Raw genomic sequence first — 20,000 nt, forward strand, 5'->3', positions numbered from 1 at the left:
TCAAGAGACATTTATTAAGGTTATTGGGTGTTGAGGAGAGGATGTTAGGTGGATTATTGTTTGGGAATGTTTTGGTTAGATTAGCTAGGGATTCTGTGAAGAAGGTGTTGAAGTGAGAACTCAGTTCCTTGTCAGTTAAACTTGGGTCTGGGCAGGGATTATTTTTGGACCCTGGGTGTAGAAGGGAGTTAACTGATTTCCAAAATTGTTTTGGGTTCTTGTGACTAGAAGTATGTGTTTTGGGAGAGAAGAACAGGTTCCCCCACCCCACTGTGATGGCAGGTGTACAGAGCTGTGAAGTCTCCCTGCAGAAATGCTTTTATGTCATTATAGCACATTTTGAGATTACTCTATTTTTCAGCAGTTTCATTTTAAGATTGTAGATGAAGAACTTGAAATTATAGGTCTTGCACCTCTGACAACATATCTCACAACTGTTGATATTTTTGCATAATGTCCACATTTTCCCTCATATTTTTGGTCTGTTCTTCATAAAATTTGTAATTTTCTGGCAAATTATTGAGGGCTGAAGTCACTAAATAATGATGTACACCTGAGTTTCAGACTTCATATCCTTCAGAAAATGCATGCTAACAATAATCTTGTTCTAGCAACTTTCTAAGTTTATAAGAGTAATATTTAAAATGTGATCCTATTTTGGGCCTTTGTCCCCCCCATTATTTTAGGTATTGTCCAGATTTCTTGTGTTAAGTGGTTGAGAGGTACAACGGACAGAGAGACCATTTCAGGAACACAAATGTTGCTTTTGTGTGGTTAAAGAAGCAGCATAAAGGGATCTCTTTTGTAGAACCTAAAATAAATACAAATGTTAGCAGATGTGAATTAATTACATTTACACATGATTTTACTTGGAATAATTTTACAATAGGAGCACAGAGAACTATCTCCCAGCAAGAACATGGCTCGTTGCTTCCTCTATCATCACGTCATCTTATCATATGTTTTTTTTCTCAATGCCAATCATTTTACACTTTTTTGTACCTGCTGATATGGTATTTCAGAATCTCATTGCCTTCCTCTGATGTCTCATCTTCTGACACGTTATTGCTGTAAATAGCCATGTTTTTTACTAGGGGACATAGCCATGGGTAAGTGGCACCTTAATAATGGGGTGGACATCAGCACTTGCACCCTGCCTGTATATGTATGGCAGGTGAACAGATTCTGTCAATCATACTGATAATGCCTGTTAGGAATGTATATATGTTGAAGGGGTGACCTTACATATTTACTGATGTCAATCTACTCAAAAGAACATGGCTAGGCTAGACACCCCGCAGTGTAAAACTTGGCACTAGATGATTATCACTGTTGAAGTGACTCCCCCAACCCCATGTGCAAAAATGGGAAAAGGGGTTGTGAATGGATGGCTGGATAGCTGGATGGCTGGATGGCTGAATGGAAACTACTCAACAGAACTATGAGGGCATTTCTCCTAAATGTTATACTGAACTTGGAAAAAAATAGATTACATAAAGCCTTCTGTGTAAAGATTTATCTGTAGCTATGTTATACCTGCTACAGAGTGCTGCTGGGACATCAGTGGTGTATATGTCCTTAATATAGTGTTACAACAAAGCAGGCCTGGGAGTTTCATACTTGCCACTTATATTTCTGCAGACTGTGCTGGTTACATGCTATTGCTTGCCGGGCACTGCCATCTCTTTATAATTTCTTTTCTTGAAGAAAGTTAAGGACATGCTGAGTCTCTTCATGCAGGTGGATCCTGTAGGACTCAAATATGTATTTGCTAGATTTTCTAGCTATTTCCTAGATTGTTATCACAATTTCCAATATATAGAACACAGTATTCCAAGATTTTAAAAATATGGTCTTCCTGAAATCAATGCTGTAATTATGTCATTACTTAAAAAATACATGATAAGGCAGCCACATAAATAGATTAGGCCCAAGGCTATATTTTTGCTGTGCTGTGAATTGGTATATTGTGTTCAAAATTACATTGAGTCTATGTGTGTCTAGTGATGATATATCTAAGTGTTATTGCACATGACAGATGGCCTTACTGAACAAAACATTTCTACTGTTGTGATTTTACCATAAGGCATGCATTCCAGAATGCAATGAATGACAACACTGTGTGAAACTTACATGCGTAACAAAAGTCCATATCATACTGCCTCCACTAAGCAACCAAAATACTTGCAATATTCTCTCTGATCAGAGTGGGTAGGAATAAAGTGAAAAACATTCCTCTTGAAGAGTAGTATGTCTACAGATAGAAGTTCTTATGTAGTTAGTGATAAAAAACGTATCTGATTTTTAGTGCTTTGATTCAATGGCGGCAGTATCCAGAACTAACTATTAAGTTATTTAGGTCAAGTACACTTTAAGTGTGAAAATGATAATGATATGCAGAATTTTTATGATGCAAAGACTTATGCATTTCATTTTCAGGGATTAACATCTGAAATTCTCTTCATTCTTGGATCAGGATATCTGCTCATGCAGACGGCAGTGTATCACCACTTGCATGTATCTGGAAAACTGCTGGCAGACAGGTGGAACAAGTTAAAGTTGCCTGTAAAGTCATTTAAAAAATGAATTGATGTTATGGCTGATTTTCAGGGTTTTCACTTCCTGATAGAGGGTAAAAACATATTATAACAGTTCCTTTCTTGACACAGTCCTGTTTGAATCTGTAAAATGGTAAAACATAGCCAAATTAAATAACTTGAGACTGTCTTAATGATGAATTCAGGACAGTCTTTTCATATGATGCCCTCACAGACAAAGCAGGGTCATGTTCAAATGGGGCCCTAGGCAGGGTAATGGATCAGACTCCCCAACATACACACAGCAGCCCCCCCCCCACATGCACAATAGCAACCCCGCAGCATCTCCTCCACCCTGCAGCCATTCCAGTCTTCTATTACTTGGCTATTTCTCCCCAGTTACCACAAACACTGTTCAAACATGTCAGTGTACACACTATTTTCCTCTTTACTTCTACAATGACTACAGATATTTGGACTTAATTTAAAACTTTTATTTCAAAATTAATAGCATAAACACTAATTGACATTTGCTAAACAAAACAATACAGTCTCACAATCAAAACAGACTTGGCATTAACAGTAAACTTCTCTGCCCTTGAAACTCACATTCATTGAAACTGCATTAACACACATTCAAAGAAAATGAATCTGGCCAGTGGCAGATTTAGGTTTACCTTTGGACTGTTTTCAAACCATAGGCCCCTTGCACACATTTGTAGGACCATGTATGCATACTTGCATGTGTTCTGATGATATTAACTTATATTCCTTGTAAAACACAGCACCACCTGTTACAGGGTGTTTAAATTTGTAGTTTTGAACATTTTTCTAGTAACGCAATGGAACAAAACATGTGAACCAATAAAGACAAAGGCCACTCAAACTTCTCTCATTGCAATCCACCTATATCAGTTAATATGTTCAATCTCTGCAGAAGTAAAAGTCACCTGAATAATTTCACATTAAATAGATCAGTAACTACTGAATAGGTTGGTGCTTGCAAACAACTTTGTATTTCACTGCTTCATCTACAAATTCAGTGCCTGCTATCCTTGACAAGTAAAGTGTCATGTTACATTACAAAAAAATGGTAAGCTAGTAATATTGCATTAGGGAATGGATGGCAAACCGGCAATGCATTCAGAATTATTAGGCATCTCATCCAAAGGAGGACAAACTCAGGACTGCAGTACCTCCACCCCCTTAAAGTACCAGTATCAGCAATCCATCTACATGGTGTGGGATTAGAACTAGAAAAGCAAGCATACCACCTGTTCTGCTACTAACATGGCTTTCAAATTCAATTACACAGTCACGACCATTTGCTGAACAAAACAGTTGCACACTGAAAACATGAGCAGTAGCAAGCTTCTCTTCTCTTGAAGCTCACAGTTCCTTGAAAATGCACTGAAAAACTCACAATTCCTTGAAAATGTATTGAGGTAGCTGGTGCAATCATACCTCTCAGCTGTCCAGATTTCTGCAGAATGTCAAATTTTTTCCTCATATTTTTGATCTGCTACTCTTAAAATCGGGGTTTTTTTTTTCTGGCAAACTAAAGAGGACTGAAGTCACTAAATAATAACATACATTTCAGTTTCAATTTTATATCCTTCATAAAATGCAAGCTGACACAGAACACGCTATTCTAGTAACATTCTAAGTTTATAAGAACAATATTTAAAATCTGTCCTTATTTTTGCATTTTTTTGCCCCCATTATTTAAGGCTTTGTCCAGATTTCTAGTGTTTGGAAGTTGAGAGGTATGGTTGATAAAGAGGATTCAGGCTCTTGTCTCCTGTAGCCAAGGTACAGGGTTTGAGCCTGGTTAAATCAACTAACCTGCCATTCTTACCCAGGGCATTACACACACACACACACACACACACACACACACACACACACACACACACACACACACACACACACACACACACACACACACACACACACACACACACACACACACACACACACACACACATACCTGAAATGTTATGCTGCAGATCTTCAATGTACAGCAGTAGACAGAAATGTTCTGTTCCATTGTACCTTGCTCTGGCTCTAATGTGCCAGCTTACTGAAATATCTGCTCCACTCTGCTTCATGCGTAGCATGACAAATAGATGTCAATGTGTTGCTTGACATATACACATATGGATGTCAGGGTTTTCTTAAAGAAGAACACTCTTAAAGAAGGGATGTAGTTGTTTTTTTTTACTTGCGGCAGCCACCCTAGCAAGTGGGGCCCCCTCCCTGCCTGTGGACCGTAGGCGACTGCCTAGGTAGCCTAGTGCTGGATCTGGCTCTGCTCACAGAGAAACTTTGAGGACTCATATATTATTTTGAAGGAGTAATCAGTAGGAAGCTCTAAGTTTTCTTTTTTTTCCATTTTTTCAGCTTTAATAAGAACACCAAACCAGTGTTTCAGTTTTACTGATCCTGCAGGTACAAGGATGAGATATGTGCATTTTTTTCAAATGAGTGTTGGCAGTAAAGGAGAATTCTTCCTGCATTCATGTGTAAGAGGTATACCAAAAACTTGTGCATATAATAATAGATTTAAAGTGAAACTTTTAATCTGTGTTATTATTATCTGTTGTAGGAAAAATAAATGTTTTTGCTTTACAGTATTTGCTCCCTTTAGGTTAAAATATCTCATATAATTCACCCTGTGATCAAACCACACCAACCATTGGTAAATTCTGATATACCCACAAACAGTAGTGGATTACTACTTAAATCTATTAATCTATCTATCTATTTGTCTGTCTATCTATCTATCTATCTATCTATCTATCTATCTATCGTGCCATCTGTTGAAAGTTAGTTAGCTAGGTTAGAGGACTGGTACAGGACCCTTTTCAATCACAAAGTAAGCCAAAAGGAAGCACAACATGTAAATTAATCAATTATTTATAAAGTAAAAGAAGCAAAATTCGTATGTCAGTCCAACAACTACAACTAATCAAAAATATAGTATCATCATAATAAAAGCATTTGACTTTGATAAAAGTAATAAGTATTTTGCAATAAACAGTAGAAAAAGGAGAAGGAGATAACTGACATGCTTGATACAAGAGGGTTTATGCTAATTTATCAGGCGGTCATTTAATTTTTTTTCTTAAACTCTGAGAGGTACTACAAGGAAATAATCTGGAAGGGAAGACTACTCCAAGAAGCTAGTGCAAATCTGAAGAAAGATTTTTCACAGGTGGCAGGGAAAAATGTGGTCTGCTAAGTTTAATATCTGTGTTACTATGTAGATAATAAGAAGATGTATGAACTGTTAATCTGTTGCCTAGTGGTGGGCAGTGTCCATCACTGAGGAGTATTAATGTGAATGTGTTTCACAAATATGACAACTTACCTTGGATTGTGAGCCATTTTGTCTTTTAAATATGGAAACAGGTGGTTCTCACTAGAACTGGCCAAATGAATAAATCTGAGAATCCTATTTTCTATAGTTTGATGTTATGAGATGTTTTAGAGAGACAGTTGGACAATTGCAGGAAGAGTATAGTGAAGCTATTAGAGCAGTACATTGACAGCAACAGCTTGATGAGCCTCTTGAGTTAGTGGACTGGGCATTGTGAGTTGGTGGGAAACTTCAGCTATTGTTGAGGCAATATGATATTGAAATGAGAGAGTCATCTGATATTATAGTAAGGTATTTTTGTTGCCTTGCCAATGTGCTAAAAGTCACAGCAGGAACTCATGTTTAGGGAGAAACATTTTTGGCTAGTCTTTCAGATGTAATGAGCAAGGTGATTGAAGATTTTGTAGTGTATAGGGGAAGTCTGTTGTGAATAAGCCAATTCCACAATAAGGTCATAGTCATTTTTGTGAGAGGCTATGTGCATGTTAGACTTATCTACAACATCAAAGTATGATTGAAGTGATAAAACCATATTATCATGTAGAGATTGATCTTCAATTTGCTTATTGACAAACTGAAATGTAAGGCTGCCACTCTCTTATTGTCACTGTGGTTAATGCGTGGCTGCCACTCTCTTATTGTCACTGTGGTTAACGCGTGGCTGCCACTCTCTTATTGTCACTGCAGTATGTGCTTTTCCTAAGTATGCTTACTCTCTCACTTTTAACCTCAGGCTGAACATGGAAAAAGTCAGTAGGGTCAATGCTCTACCCCAGTTAACAAATAAATAAATAAAAAGAAGAGTTTACAGATCTCCTGCATTTCACTAACTAAAGAGAAGTCGAAGTTATTTTGCAAAAGCTACAGCATCAAAAGGTTTACAATTTTCAATTACCATTACATATAATGAGGAAACTTTCATAGGCTTAGTCTTGCATCATTTCTATGAATGTCGCTCTTACGTTTGTAGAGCATTGTATTTAAAAAAAAACATTACATTTTATCACGGCCAGCCTTAGGAAAATGGAGCCCTAGACAAAGGACTGCATGGTGTCCCTCTGCTGTCCATTAGTCACTGCCACTGCTCCCTTGCACTCCTCAGAGTCCCTCTATTTTCTCCCCATCCAAGCCTCCCCACTTCATCAAATTTACTTCTTTCTTGTTTTGTCACACTTTTTCTTCCTCTTCAGATTTTTTTGCCATCCTTTCAATGTACCTTAACTGGACAAGACAGCACTGTAGTGTTGGGGAATAATTGAATTAATCCTAATGTATTGGGGGTACTAGGCCCTGAGAAGCCACAAGGTTTTTAATGTTCTTTGGTATAGCTTAAAGCTTGTTTCCATATGCTTGATCCAATGAAAGGAAAGAATTCAGTATTATTTTCTTTCAAAGAAGAAATAATTTGTGTCCATGGCCTAATGTTCAAGGCTAAATGTCCAAAGTAGACAAAATAGTATTTCTCAATACAGTGAGAAGACAAATGCTTGCATGGTTACATAGATCATATCTGGGAATAGTGCCTGCCTCACCCTACCCAAATTTTGTGTACCCCTCAGATATTAGATGAGAGTGAAAGTAAAAGCCGTCATTTATTTCAAGTTATATCTGTCATACATATACACAGCATGCCTCCTCAGCCTACTTCAAAAAGTAGTAACCTACTGTTTACCAATCTGGTGTCAGAGTGGGATGAAACTGAAAGATCAAATAGCCACTGTAACATGTTTCAACTTGTTGCTGTCAAACATATACGCAAATGTTAGCAGATGTAAAATAATTATATACATATACACACAGCATGCCTCCTTATCTGAACCGTCCATTGTTGTTTTATGATTTATTCTCAACTGCTTGGGAGAAACGTTTGTTTGACATATTTTTATTTTTTGCTTCTGATTTTTACTGTTTTTAGAAGAAAGGGAACATCTTTAGACAAGTACACTCTAGCCCTCACAAGGAGCCTAGCTTGTTATAACAAGCTGAGACTGCGAGCAACAGTGATCACAATCTATTACATACATTCATGTGCAATTTAAAATACATCCACCAATTTACTTTGTCTGGTAGGTCAGAAAAACTACTTCATGAATAATTTCCCTTGGTAGAAGATTAAACTTAGTGTATTTGATTTAATATTTATTTGCATATTGTTTGTGTGATTCCATCAAACAATTTGATTTGAATAACTAATTGTTTTAATGTTGGTGAATTATGTGGTTACTGAGACTGGGTTTGTTAAATGAGTATGCCATTAACAATTTGGTAATGCATTAATATCTTGTAGTACATGGAGCCCTCTAATTACACTCCAATGTACAGAAAAAGTGAATCAGTTAATTGCAAGAATCACCTGCAATCCAGCCTTAACAAATGTTAGGCACCCCCTGTGAAAGTTGTTAAGGTTGGGTCCCATGCTAGGCAGTAAAATCTGCCTGTACTGATTAGCAAATGACAGTGGCAGAAGAACGCATTTTTTTCTGCTGTTGTGCATAGCCTTAACATGTCCCTAACTTCTTGTTAAAAAAAAGGAACTCAAGAAGAGAGCTGCTAGAATAACATGATGTGTATTCACCTGCATAACCTGAAGAATGTGAATGGTCTTGAGGTGAATTTCTTGGTATCCATGTCTCAAACACATAATAAGTGGGTTATGACCCACTCATAATCCTCTATGTCCAGTGTACTAAATGCTATGAACATATGAAAGTAACACATAATAATATCAGAGGCTTGTGCTCATCATGCATAAAGTTTGGTGATTTGTTTACTGTTATTGAAAGTAAATCTAGATTTACTGAAGACGACTTGTACTTGTGCAATTGGCACAACTTGGAAAACTGTGGTTACATATATTAATGACTTGACTGATGAGATAAGTACTGTTAGGCAAAGTGCAAACAGAATTTGTTTATGAAAGGAAGTAACCTCTGCTATTAAAGATCACTCAGTCCCTATTAAACATGATACAACAGATGACAGCTTTGGAATTTAGCATACAAATAAACAGCAATCTGAGGATTCAGAGCATCTACAAGGAAAAAAAAAAAGAAATGGAGAAGTTCAAAAGCAAATAACAAAGAAGAAAAATAAACTGAATAATGTCTAGAATGGAAAAAATATACATTAAACAAAAGGACACAGCTTTGTCATATAATGTTATTCATGTCCGGAACTCATTAACATCATGGAACTCATTAACAAAGACATTGGGAACCTTCAAACACTTGACCCTTACCCAGTTTGGCTTTGTTAAGGGCAGATCATGCCCACTAAACCTGGTTGACCTCTTTGAGACAGTCACCAAGGCCATAGACGAGGGAAAGGTGGTTCACACAGCCTACCTTGACCTCGCCAAGACTTTCAACATCATTCCCCACTCGGGTATTACAGAAAAACTCACCAGCCTGAACATAAACCCCTACGTCATGAGATGGGTTGCCAACTGGCTTACAGACAGAACTCACACGGTAAGAATAGCAGGCTCCAGGTCTGACTCTAGACCAATCACAAGTGGTGTCCCACAAGGCTTGGTCCTGGGACCCCTACTGTTAGGCATATACTTCTCAGAAGTACAGGCAAACACAGGAGGACTATGGTTAACCAAGTTCGCTGATGACTGCAAACTGGGAGCCATAATTGACTCTCCGGCTGACACAGACATCCTCCAAAAGGGCCTTACTGAGACGGACACCTGGTGTCAAAGTCATGGCCTCAAGCTAAATGCCAAAAAATGCATAGTCATCCCATTTCGGAAAAACAAAACACCCACAAATTACCACATATGTGGCAGTCCCCTTAATACAGAAGAGGTAATAAGAGATCTGGGGACCTAGGTAGATAGTAATCTCTCCTTTGAAAATCATATTGCCAAAGTAGTTAGGAAATCCTTCTATGTGGCCCATCTAATTACTAAAGGGTTCGCATCTAGAAATAAAGAGGTTATAGTGCCCCTCTACTTATCACTCATTAGACCCATCATAGAGTACAATGCCCCATTTGGGATGTACCTCACAAGACACTTCCAACAGCTGGAAAGACCACAAAAGTACCTCACCAAGAGGATTACTGGCCTCAAACATATGTCCTATGCAGACCGACTGAAAAAACTCCGGCTGTACTCAGTGGCATATCGCTTACTCAGAGATGATCTCTGCCTGACTTACAAAGCCATGTCCAACTCAGAATTGATGGACATGCTCCACCTAAAGAAACCCAACTCATTGCGAGCCATGGGCTCTAGTGAGCTAAACCTCGCTACAACAATAAATAGAACATGCTGGAGGGATAGATTCCTGTCACAGAGACTCCCCATGCTTTGAAACAAAATTCCAAATTACATCAGGCAGAACCCCTCACTAACACTCTTCAAGAGAAACCTTGACGAATGGGTAACAGAAAATACACCCCTGGGATCACTTCATTGGCTCTGCTTGACAGAGGATCAGTTAATTAATCAATGGGGTGGCGAAAGCCGACACACTCTGGCTAGGCTTATAAATGCCCTCAGGCAGATACCCTAGTACCTACCTATGAACCTATGAACCTATAGGAAATGATAATTTTGTTCAATCACAAAACATTTGGTCTACAAGAAATGACATACTTTTTCCAACAGAGAAGAGAAAAAAAAAACAGGTAAAGGGCAGGCTAAAAGGAAGAAATATAATTTGAACTCAGAAGGATAAAAGAACACTATTGTAAGAAAAAGGAGACTGAGGTTTATTTTCTTTCTTTCTTTCTTTCTTTCTTTCTTTCTTTCTTTCTTTCTTTCTTTCTTTCTTTATATGTGTTTACTGGAGTAGTTCTATAGTCCGTATGCAGATGATATAAGTTCATAGGTTCATAGGTTGGTACTAGGCTATTGGCCCTAGGGCTTATACAAGCCTAACCATAACTGTTCCCAGGCTACTTCTACCCAGGACATTTACTTCCCTGGTCGCCTGTCTAGCAGGCAACTGACGTGATCCCCGGGGTGAATTTCCTATCTCCCAATCAATCGCCAAGGTTCCTTTTGAAGAGGGCCAAAGAGGCACTCTGTTTGACATGTATGGGCAGTCTACTCCAGAGTATGGGGAGTCTCTGGGACAGGAACCTATCCCTCCAGCATGTTTTGTTCATTGTGATGACCATGTTTAAATCCCTGGAGCACGTGGCCCTGAGGGACTGGGATTTCTTTAAGTGTAGCATCTCCAGCAGCTTTGGGTTTGACATGGCCTTGTATGTTAAGCAAAGATTCCCTTTGAGTAGACAATATGTGACAGAGTGTGATGCCTGTGCCCTGGCCCAGCAATCAAGGAGCCTCAATCCTTACCACTAACACCAGTGAGGGTGTCTCATATATGAGGAAAATATAACAAATACACACTGTAAAATGCAATTTTCCTTAAGAGCCTACAGAGATCACAGTCAGTCCAGGGCTGGTCACTCCCTGGCTCCCAGGTCCCCAATAAGACTCCCCACTGACACAGCTATAGGGTCCAGATCTCAGCCTAGCTAGGCAAGCTAAAATCTCCAGAACCCTCTCTGTCCAACCAGTGCTTCGTGTCCCTGCCCAAGTAACTGACACACACACACTTTAAGATAAGAGTTTACACAACCACACAGACACTTCTGGGGAAGGCTGGCACAGGTTCTCCAGCTGTTCCCCTTTTACCCAGACTATATGGTAGTACCGGCTGCCACCACCCAGCTAATATTATCAGCTACCCAAAGGCCCTTAAAAGGGTGCCCAATTATTACTGTGCAATATTATTATCCAATTGGTAAGTGTAACTAATCAGTCAAGGCTTATTAGAGTGGCTTTGTACAGTAATCACTATTAATATGTGTCAAAGGAAAAAACTTCAAAGACCAATACAAGTAAGGTTCAGATAAGGCACATTTAATAACTTGCTGTAAGGAGACAAAAACATGCAAATACAGGATTTTGCCTAACTACTAACAGGAAGTATGCTATTCTTATACTGTTCTACAAGACATTGCCTTCCTCATTATATGCAATGTACTCTAGAGCTTAACTTATCTCTACACAAACCAGCCACAGTTAAAAGGTTTTAAAATATTTAATAATGAGTAATTAAAACCACAAGACAATACTTTCTACTACACAGACAATGCTAGTCAAGTGTTCAGAGATCACACAGAAATACTTAAAAAGAAATCAGTAGTACAGTCCTGACACCACAGGAAAAAAAGTCTAATCTTTATAGTCCTAGCTATTTCTGCAAGAAAACACACTTCTAAGATAACTTACATAAGACAACAGGCAGTGCTGTGAGTTGGATGTTCATGACAAAAATGCTTAATAATCTCTGGTTCTCACTGTTTAAATTGAAACTACAGTTCTGATAAAACATTACATCATTTCACACTTTCCCGTTGTTCCCAGGCTGACAGAAACTGCATTTACATTATTTTACACTCAGAGCAATAAAGGACATTCCATATGTAAATTCTGGTCATTAACTTTAGCTTTAAAACAATAGGCAGGAAGCCTTCATCTAGCCAGACTGGAGCTGACTTTAGATCAAATGGTCACAACATGCTTTTACTGGGTCAGTAGATTGCACTGTTGCCACATTTTTGTAACAGAATTTTTCCATTTAAGACAACAAGCCTGTGATTCACATTCATATTTACAAACGATAGAATTATGTATAAAATTCTATCTGGCTAGGCTGGCAGCTTTCACCCATCTCTACCAGTCTTCACACAGAGTATAGCTGGAGTTTTTTTAGATGGTCAGCATAAGGAATCTGCTTTAGGCCTGTGATTCTTTTAGTGAGGTATTTCTATGGCCTTTCCAACTGTTGCAGGTGTCTTGTGAGGTACATATCAAATGGAGCATTGTACCCTATAATGGGTCTAATGAGGGATAATTACAGTGGGACAATGACCTCCTTTTTTCTGGAAAAAACCCTTAGTGATGAGATGTGCCACATAGAAGGATTTCCTGACTGTTGTGGTGATGTGGTTATTGAAGGTGAGACCTCTGTCCACCTGTGTCCCTAAGTCTCTTTTCACACTTTCAGTGTTTAGTGTACTGCCACTTATGTGGTAATTCATAGGTACATGTTTTTTTCCAAAGGGGATAACTATACATTTCTTGGCATTGAGCTTGAGCCCATGGCTCTGGCACCAAGCATCTGTCTCTGTAAGGCTCTTTTTTAGAATATCCACATCACTTGGAGATTAGATATAGCTCCCAGTTTGCAGTCATCTGCAAACTTTGTTAGCCAGAGTCCCTTGTTGTTGGCCTGTACTACTGAGAAGTAGATGCCAAACAAGAGCAGTCCCAGGACTAAACCCTGTGGTACTCCACATGTCACTTGTCTGGAGTTGGATTTGGAGTCGGCTACTTTTACAGTGTGGGTTCCGTTAGCAAGCCAGTTTGTAACCCATCATGTGACGTAGGGATTAATGCCCAGCTTAGTAAGTTTATCTATGATTCCAGAGTGGGGGATGGTGTCAAAGGCCTTGGAGAGGTCCAGGTAGGCTGTGTGGACAGTCTTACCCGCATCCATAGCTCAGGAGACTGATTTGAAGAAGTCAATCAGGTTGAGGTGACAAGATCAGCCCTTCACGAAATCAAACAGGGTGGTGTCCAGTGTTTGAAGGTTGCCAGTGTCTTTATTTATAAGGTCTATGATAATGCACTCCATGGCTTTGCAGATCAGGGTCGTCAGGCTGATAGGACGATAGTTTCTGGGGTCCAAGGTAAACCCCCCCTTGTGGAGTGGGATAACTGTAGCTGTGCACCACACAGTAGGCACAAAGCCTGAGGTGAGGCTATGATTAAACATGACACTTAGGTGAGGTGCCAGTTCATTTTGTAGCTCATGTAGTACACAGCCCGGGATATCGTCTGGTCCCATGGATGCTGTATTCTTAGCTTTGGAGAGTGCATTTTTTACCTGTGTGGCTGTGATTGCCAGTATTTGGCAATCTTTTGATATTGAGATGGGCCTTTTAGGGGGTGAAACTGGCACTGAATCGATCTGCTAGGATATTGGCAATATCCTTGGGATCAGTATATTTAATGCCATTCTGTTGTAGCTCAGAGCAGATCTGAGCACTGCCATTTAGATTCTTGACATAACTATAGAACGCCTTGTGGTTGTCCTTAGAATCTTTGGCAATTTTATTTTCATAACTAGCTTTGGAGGATTTTATGAGGGATCTCATCTTCTTACTGAGGCTGGTAAGGGAGTTTTTTGTATCCTGGGATTTTCCTCTTTTCTTCAACAGTTTCTTTCATCTGTTGTATAACTTGTTTATGGCAGGGGAACCACCAGATTGGCTTCCTTTTTTTGGAGGCGAGTGTCTTGGTTCTGTTTGGAATGGCACGATTTTTGCACGCGTGGATATGCTCATACTGTGCCTTAGTGTAGGATTTGGCAGTCAGACTTTCAGTTCCCATCTGCACGGGTGTCATGAAGTTTGTCACTTCTGATTTGAGTAGCATGAAGTTGGCTTTGTATAAGTTTTTATGGAGGTTTCCCTACTGGGGGGTGGGATGTGGACGTCAAGGCTGATTAGCTTATGGTCAGACCTGACCAAGGAGGGGGTGACCACTGGTGTGGAACATTGATCTCCTATGTTGGTAATGACCAGATCAAGGATATTTGAGCCCCTAGTGGGACTATGGATTAGTTGATCCAGGGCATTGGAATTTATGAATTCCAAGAACCATTGGGCAAAGGTGTTGGTACCCAAGTAGTTTTCCCAATTAATGGCAGGGTAGTTGAAATCACCTAGTATTCAGGTGTTAGGTTGTATCTTAATATTTTCCAGTATGTTTAGAAAGGTGTAGTGAGAATCTTGAGGCATGGTGGGGTATCTGTAGCAAGCTACAATTTGGATTGCAGTCTTACCTAGTGTTAGTTGCACCTGTAGTATTTCATATGCATTGTGTTGAGCACCTAGCCTGGAGGTGTGAATCTCCTTGCTAAATATGGACACTCCACCACCTTTAGTGTTTCAGTCCTGGTTTGGTGGCCAGAAAGTGTGGTAAGAGTTGCAGCCTGGTAATGCTGGGATGCCCTCTTGACCCTTGAACTAGGTCTCAGTTACTGCACAGATATCGATGTTCTCCATTTTTAGGAGTGCCTCGAGAGAGTACATTTTGAGGTTTAGACTTCTAGCATTGAGTAGCATTACCTTCAGATTTTGCATGCTTTTATCTGTTATGGTGGTAGTTTTGTCATTTGAGCCTTGCCTAAAAATGGACAAGTCAAAAAAGAAAGGTGAATATGCCACAGCAATCAAAGCAAACCAGATAAAGGTCAATGCACAAAACGATAAGTCCCAAGATTGATGTTAAAAATCATTCCTTTATTCAAACAAGTAAGCGCTTTCACATCACTCTGGATGCTTCATCAGACTTAAAACAAAATCCTGTATTCAAACCTACTTAAATATCACTAAAGCACCAATGAAACACATAATAACAAGTACATGACAAAAGAAACTTGCTCCATTGGTATAGGACTAAATAAAAAATAAAAATACATAAATGTACACCATATATCAAAAACCAAATACAATGTATAAAGAGCATAACATTAAAATCTGATAAATATAAAAACTTCATATTTTTGAAGTTAAATAAAATGAATGTCATATTACCTTATTATAACTGCATATAGACATTCTTAATAAACCATGTTAGTAGTCACCATGCATATACACATATATAGCTGTGTACAAATAACTAAAACTAATGTCTGAGTGGTCTATCTGCTAGAAATGGCCTCAGTGAAAATTTATCATTGAGGCCATGTCCCTTATCAGCCGCTAACCTAAGGATCCATTTGGCTTCCTCCTTTTCAGTTCTATTATTAATATTTCCTAGCCTTTCTGTAACACACATATATCCCAAAACCATAAACTTAAAAGTATGTGTTGTGTCATTGGAATTTATGAATTCCAAGAACCATTGGGCAAAGGTGTTGGTACCCGAGTAGTTTTCCCAATTAATGGCAGGGTAGTTGAAATCACCCAGTATTCGGGTGTTAGGTTGTATCTTAGTATTTTCCAGTATGTTTAGAAAGGTGTAGTGAGAATCTTGAGGCATGGTGGGGGATCTGTAGCAAGCTACAATTTGGATTGCAGTCTTACCTAGTGTTAGTTGCACCTGCAGTATTTCATATGCATTGTGTTGAGCACCTAGCCTGGAAGTGTGAATCTCCTTGCTAAATATGGACACTCCACCACCTTTAGTGTTTCAGTCCTGGTTTGGTGGCCAGAAAGTGTGGTAAGAGTTGTAGCCTGGTATTGCTGGGATGCTCTCTTGACCCTTGAACCAGGTCTCAGTTACTGCACAGATATTGATGTTCTCGATTTTTAGGAGTGCCTCGAGAGAGTACATTTTGAGGTTTAGACTTCTAGCATTGAGTAGCATTACCTTCAGATTTTGCATGCTTTTATCTGTTATGGCGGTAGTTTTGTCATTTGAGCCTTGCCTAAAAATGGCACTATGGGGGCGGCAAGAGCCTTAGCCAGTAACCTAAATCCCAGGGCCGACAGGTGTAGACCACCTCTGGAAAATCATCATGATTTGTCTATCATGTCGTCCCAGGCAAACAGATACTGAATCCACTTTGAATGACACCAGAAGCTTAGCCAATTGTTGAAGTCAATCATTTTGTCCTTATACTGTGGTATCATTCAGGGCGAAGGCAGGATGCTACTCAGGGCTAGGGTCTTAACTGCCTGGGCCACATGATCTGAGAACTCCTCCATGTCTCTTTTCATGTAGTCCAGGGAGGTACGTCACAAGTCATTCACTCCAACACGGACAATGACAGCGTTGTATTTGTACTTGTTGTGGCGTGACTTGAGTGCATGCATTATGTAGCAGATCCTGGCTCCTGACAGGCAGCTGACAGTAATTTTCTCCTTGTTCAGCCTGTTGAGTGGGACATCACTGTGCCTGATTATGGCGTCACATATGACTAAAGTGTTGGGTACATTGTCTTGCTTTAGGGGCTGTTGTTGGGTGGCACACTGATGTTTTGAGCTATGTGTCACTTTGGTTGTGATTGGTGTTTGTATAAAAATGAAAAAAAAGATTGGGCATGTCTGCAAAATAACTTGGCTAAATTGAACATTTGGGCCCATAAGAAAAACATGCTGATAAATGCATCAAAAACTAAGCATATAAAATTTGGGAGACATAGATTAAAGGATAAATTCTTAATACTATATTCAAACTGTGGATTCATTTATGGACCTGTATACATGGATGGACTAAGCTTTGAGTTTTTCTGATCATATTAACCAATTGGTTAATGAGAGTTAAAAACTATATGCTGTATAAAAAGATTTAGAACATGTAAGAAGTCAGAAATGATGAATTTGTAAGTTACATTAAACCCAAATTAGAGTACAGAATAATAATATGGCAACTTTATAAGAAAACTAGCATGGATAAATTTGAAAGAGAACACCAAAAATATACTAAGGTCATCCATGGATGTAAAAGTGAAATATGAAAGAAGACCCAATTAGGTATATAGGTCATTTAGAGTCAGCTAACTCTGGGAATTTATGTGCCCACCAAGGAGTAATAGAGAATCCACAGACAACATGTGTAAGAGATTATACAGGAATGAAATATGTACTATGTCATTCCCCGAGAGAGTTGCTGATGACTGAAATAGACTACTGTAAGAACAACTTGGTCACTTATATGGGATGACTGCTTTAGTATATATATTACCAGGCTAGAAGTGCATTGTTGACTGTGCCTCAAATATATTTTTATGCATATACCTCCAACTCTTGCCTCCTCCCCCAAAAAAAAAATAGCCATTAATATACATGTACCCAATATTTATATGAAGAAAGTGAAAAAAATTGAGAAAACAGAAAAGAATACAACCAATGAGTATAAAATAGCTAATTCAGGGGAGAATAAATAAAGCTGGTATGTGCAGAGGAGATGGAGCTAGTGCTAAAGAATGAAGGGCCTGTGGGAGGCATTAGTTTGCACATTTATTCCCAGTGGGTGATCTGCCACTGCCAGCATGACATGCACAAGATAGTGAGCTAAAGTGGACAAAGATCTTCAAAGGGGACCAGGAATGGTCAAAGGAGGACAAGATAAAGAAAAGTATAAGGGACAAAGTTGTCTATCCACCAAGAAATATAAAAAAACAAGCAAAATGATGTGCAATTTTAGATAGTTGCTGCATTAGTAACAATAGACAGGGGTAGATGGTAGAATTGAAAGTAGTCAAGTGTGTGTGTGTGTGTGTGTGTGTGTGTGTGTGTGTGTGTGTGTGTGTGTGTGTGTGTGTGTGTGCGTGTGTGCGTGTGTGTGTGCGTGTGTGCGTGTGTGTGTGTGTGTGTGTGTGTGTTGTGTGTGTCATCTGTCTGTCTGTCTGCGTGCATGTAAGCATGGGTGCATGTGTTCTTCTCTATGAGCCAATGTATAAGTAGGTAATCCAATAGAAAGCTGTCCTGGAGGATGGATGGCCAAGAAAATAAAAAGAAGCCTTTTGCCATCTACACTCCGGGGAAAGCTTCTTTGCATGGCCAAGCAAGTAAAGAGAAGCCTATGGCTCTGAAGAAATGAGTTTGGTCAACCCTGAGTAGATAACTGAGTTAATCAAAAGAGCAAACATCAAAATTCTGGGAGATGTCGTAAGGATGAAGGTGCTGCCGAGTGAGTATCTTCTTGGTTCTTTTGCTGGCAAAAATAACAAACATATATAAAGAAAACAACAGTATCACCACCATGGTTGTAAATGTAAAAAACTTCAATACTATAAATTAAAATGAAAATGATAAAACATAAGATAAGGACTTTCGGACAACTTCCAGATCTAAAATCACCATATTAATATTGGCTATTTATGTAAAAAAATCAACCAATCAAAGAAAAGATTTGGGATTACACCCTCTCAAGGCCGGTTTTAATGGGATACAAGTGTCCAGACCAAAAGTATGAGGTAAAAATCTGGATAGTTGAGAGGTGTATGTGTATATGTATATGGTAAAATAGTGAAAAAAAAAAAAATATATATATATATATATATATATATATATATATATATATATATATATATATATATATGATAAACATTCCAAGGAAAATGAGACAAAAATAATGGAAGAAGCTGGTGGTATTGGTGGTGGTGGAATAAATCTATTAAAAGAAGGAAGGATGGTTTTAAGAAATTAAACCAGAGAGTGTTCTGGCAGGGAAGTTGAGTAGGGAATTGAAAAGTAGCCTTTAACAACCAAGGAGAGCATAGGGAGGTATGGCTGATAAGTAAAAATGATTTGAAGAAACGACATGAGGGTAGCCTGTCAAGAGAGTTGGATTAAAAGAGTGTGAAGAGTCAAAAATGGGCCAAGGATGGGAATCAGGAGGACCTGTCGTGATGTTTGAGGAGCGAGTAAGGAGTGGGAAGGGGGTTCTTTAAGTCAGAGAAAACCAAGATCGTGTGAACAACAACAAAATAGAAATGAGTAGGAACCATTATCCTAATTTCTCCAGGAAGTCTTATATCCAGCAAATATATGAGCAGCAGCACTTCCTTCAGCAGACTACACTTAATACACAGGACCAGATGTAGTTCTGGAAACTGAATGTTAAAATAAAAGCTGGAAATGGGAAGTAGGAGTTCCCAAATAATATGTGGACGATGACCCTGGGTACAGGATTACTCAGAAAATAAAGGGAAACTGGCCTTTTTCCAGTGCTAAATCAACCTGTGGGTCACCCTGATGGCCAAAGAATGCAGGGTAATGGGAGAAGAAGGAAGCCCCACTCAGGGCCCTAGTATTAAAACGAGATATTTGTCTAGGTAAGAACATCTATGCAAACTGGCATTTTCATTTCTACTCTGGAGACTCATTAACCTACAGTGATACTAAAATATATGGCATACTAAAAAGAATTAACTTGGAGTAAAAGTTAAATGTCACAATAGAATGAAATATGACCATCTAGCAGCATTCATAATGAAACAAATCATGCAGGAAGTTGTTGGTCACAAATTCTTGGTCCAAATACTTGAAATGTTATGTATGAATCACAGGACTGGGTTCTGAGATAATAAGTTATT

This window comes from Protopterus annectens, chromosome 1.part0 (genome assembly GCF_019279795.1).
Source record: "Protopterus annectens isolate FY-2018-M chromosome 1.part0, PAN1.0, whole genome shotgun sequence".
Classification (NCBI taxonomy): domain Eukaryota; kingdom Metazoa; phylum Chordata; order Ceratodontiformes; family Protopteridae; genus Protopterus; species Protopterus annectens.